The sequence below is a fragment of the Phocoena sinus genome, chromosome 12, assembly GCF_008692025.1.
Source record: "Phocoena sinus isolate mPhoSin1 chromosome 12, mPhoSin1.pri, whole genome shotgun sequence".
NCBI classification, from domain to species: Eukaryota; Metazoa; Chordata; class Mammalia; order Artiodactyla; family Phocoenidae; genus Phocoena; species Phocoena sinus.
This window is the reverse complement of record NC_045774.1, coordinates 60438723-60442622: the sequence shown is the minus strand read 5'-3', so window position 1 is coordinate 60442622 and position 3900 is coordinate 60438723. Positions and strand designations below refer to the sequence as shown.

General features: G+C 36.7%; 1 pseudogene; it reads left to right on the top strand.

Annotated features, from left to right (window-relative positions):
- The first annotated feature begins 2026 nt into the window (after positions 1–2026).
- On the top strand, positions 2027–2920 carry LOC116763544 (annotated as a pseudogene).
- The last annotated feature ends 980 nt before the right edge of the window (positions 2921–3900 follow it).

The window sequence follows — 3900 nt, the reverse complement described above, 5'->3', positions numbered from 1 at the left end:
CAGAGGCCACAACAGTGAGAGGCCCACATACTGCAAAAAAAAAAAAAAAAAAAAAAGAAGATATTGAGCAGAGCTGTAGCCAACCCACAAATGATAAATAATGTGAGCAAAAATAAACATTTGTTGTTTTAAGTTATTGAAATTTGGGCTTTTTTTGTTACTTCAGCATAATTTAGTGTAAGCTAGAGTTTACAGACAACTACAATAGCTGAAATTGAATAGTTTCTGTGGGCCAAGAACAATATCTGTTAATTTCAAATTTGTCTCACATGATCTTCACAATAATTCCATGGGGTAGATATGATCACATTCCCATTAACAACTGAGAAAACTGCAGCTCATCAAATTAGCTCAGGGCTGACTAATAAGATATATGGAATATGAATAAGAGTAAGTCTGGCTAATTTCTAAGTTTCACCCACAGAGTCCTGTCTCATGGCACTTTAGATATCATACAGTGCAATATGTTCATTTTACAAGAGTCATCTCAGGTCCTCAGTTGTCGTATATTGTTCCACTGCCTAGATATAAAGCTGAAACTTAAACCATTAATCTCTATGAGCTAGAAATCAAACCTATAATCTCACAGTCTAGTACTCCTGTGTGTGTGTGTATCTACATATACATATGTAAAATTATACCTTTGTAAATATGGAATATAGGGTACATATATATTTATATGTCTTTTTGATATTAGAACAATAAACCTTTAGATTAAGAATTAATTCATAACATGTATTTTTACCAATATGATAGTGTAGTACCTAAATAAACAATGAAAATATTTTTGAGTTATTATTTTATATCCTATAGATATAGAGTAATTTTGATTTATATTTTGTGGGCTCTTGGTTATGATATAGTGTCACCTACTATGATTTTCCTTCTACTTGGAGTATAAAAATATAAATAGGATTATCCTATTTCTTAAGACTTGAAATTTGATCTTTTATTTCTTGCTTACTTTGTCATTATAATAGGACATTCTCTCTTTTTTCATCCAGTTAAAAACATGATTACATTGTATTTAGAGAAATAGTTTAGCTTTATTAAATGAAATATATAAATCCAGTTTTTCTATGTTAGAAATCTACTTAAAAAGAAAAGTTTAAAAATTCCATTTATAAAATCTTGCATTAGTAAACCATGTAAATATATAAATGTGCCATAAAGCCTATTAATAGGCATTTTGTTTACATATTTTTATCTCAATTATCTATGCCCACAGGACTCATTCAATCAATTTTTCACTAAGTAGTTTTCAAAATATAATTACTCTTATGGGTAGGACTATGAACAGCAGTGTCATTTACACTATAGTTCACTAATTGCACTTCAAAGCCATTATAATGAATTATACCAGTACATTCTTCAAGAAGATCAGTTAATGCTAATCATTTGTATCACATATATCACTTAGAAGAGATTAATCCATAAAAGTGTTTCCTTTATAGCTTCATTTCTTTTTAATTCTCTTGTAATGCAAGTTATAGCTGTAAATATATACAGCATGTGTTTTCTTAACCTGCTGATCTGTGGACTTTGATTCTAAGTATTGAAATCTAGAGACAAATAATATTTTATGGTAGGAGCAAAATTATTTACTTTGAGATCCTATGTAATAATTATTCTTACATAATTAAATAATTGCTATTTATAGTGATCTGTATTTGGATCAAATTTTAAGAGGCTAAATAAAATCTCATTTCCCCTAACTTTTTTTTTATCATCCTCTTCAGTGTTCCCAGACCATATTTTTACATTTTTCCTATGTTCAAGAAAGCTGGTATTTAATGTGTCTCTTAGTTAAAAATAAGTGACAAGAAGTTTTTTGTTTTTAAACCTACATATAATGGGAAGATTTTACAAATAATGAAGGCATACACTAGATTATAAGCATGCTGTTTTATCATAAAATAATTATAAAATAATTTTGTAGACCCACTATCATGACAGAAGATGACATAAATACATTGACAAAACTGTCAAAACCTCCTTTAAAATATTACTCCTTGGTGAGAGCAAGATGGCCACTACCAAGCGAGTGTTGCGGACTTGCAGAGGAGGTAGATGACAAAGTTCTTCATGCTGCTTTTATCCCTTTTGGAGACAGCACAGATATCCAGATTCCCCTGGATTAGGAAACAGAAAAGCACCGAGGATTTGCTTTTGTTGCATTTGAGTTGACAGAGGATGCTGCAGCAGCTGTAGACAACATGAATGAACCTGAGCTGTTTATATGGACAATTCGTGTCAATTTGGCAAAACCCATAAGGATTAAGGAAGGCTCTTCCAGACCAGTTTGGTCCGAGGATGGCTGGTTGAAGAAGTTTTCTGGGAAGACTCTTGAGGAGAATAAAGAAGAAGGGACAGAGCCTCCCAAAGTGGAAACCCAGGAGGCAGAGCCCGCTGTAAAAAAAGCCCAGTCAAACCCTCAGGTGTACACGGACATCAAGACTGAGAACAAGCCAGCAGGCTGAATCCAGATGCTCCTGGGTTCAGGCGTCGTTCCCATGACAGCAGAGAATTTCCGCTGCCCGTGCACCCATGAGAAGGGCTTTGGCTTCAAGGGCAGCAGCTTCCACCATATCATCCCCCAGTTCATGTGCCAGGGCTGCGATTTCACCAACCACAAGGGCACTGGGGCAAGTCCATCTATGGGAGGAAGTTTGACGATGAAAACTTTATTCTCAAACACACGGGACCAGGCCTGCTCTCCATGGCCAACTCAGGCCCAAACACCAACGGTTCCCAGTTCTTCCTGACATGTGACAAGATGGATTGGCTGGACAGCAAGCACGTGGTATTTGGGGAGGTCACGGACGGCCTGGACGTCTTGTGGCCGATTGAGGCCCAGGGCAGCAAGGACAGGAAATCCAAACAGAAAGTCATCATCTCCGACTGTGGGGAGTACATGTGAGAGGGCAGCTGTCAGCCCGGGGAACCAGCAGTCAAGGTGTCCCATTTGCAGCAAGCAGGGCTTTGTGTCCTGGCCCTTCCTCAGGGTCAGCATGGGGCAGCTCCTCTGCAGGCGTGGCCTGGGCCTCCTCTGGCTCTTCCCCAAGTGTGGCCATGGGCCCAGGTGCCGCCCTCCCCACCGTGGACGGCTGTGCATGGCCTTTCCAGGCCAGGGCCTCTCCTGGGTCCACCAATGTGACTCCTAGACGTTTTCCTTGGTAAAATATAGTTTTTGTAAAAAAAGAAAATATATACTACTCCTTTCTAAAATTTACCTATTAAGTGGTGTTTCTGTAACTGTTATGGAAATTGAGAAAGGTTCTTATGGGAATTCTTTTTGTTATTGTCACATATATTATATGAAAAGGTAAGTATAATCTGAACACTGCAGAAGCTGATTCATTATGAAGTATTGATTTTCTATTCAAAACAATATTTTTTAGAAATAATATAATTTCTTCTTAAGGAAAGAAAATTTATGTTGTCTGTTGTCATAATTTGAATTTCTGACCTCATCTTGTAAAATCAGGAGTAGAAGATAAAAAAAAGATGGCTTTGGTGAGACTTTATGAGAGAGAGTGAAAGCTGACAATAATATATGGCTGATACTATATAAAGTTCAGATTCCATACAAGATCGTATTTAATCCTCCGCCAAATAATGCTACTGTCCCCATTTTGTATATAGTGAAACAGGCTCAGAGAAGCAACTTGCCCATTATTACACAGCTGTAAGAGATAGCAGTGGGCTTTAAAACCATTAGCCCTACACCAGAATTGTAATCTCTGCATTATACTGAATTTTGGTGATGTGGCTATAGCAGGTTATAGTACAAAGCCTACTTGCAAAACTCCATTTTGCTGTACGGAGTTTTACCAATATACAAACTCATGTGTTTGTGTTTGCCTGATATTTGTTACACTTATACAGAGGGAATAGATC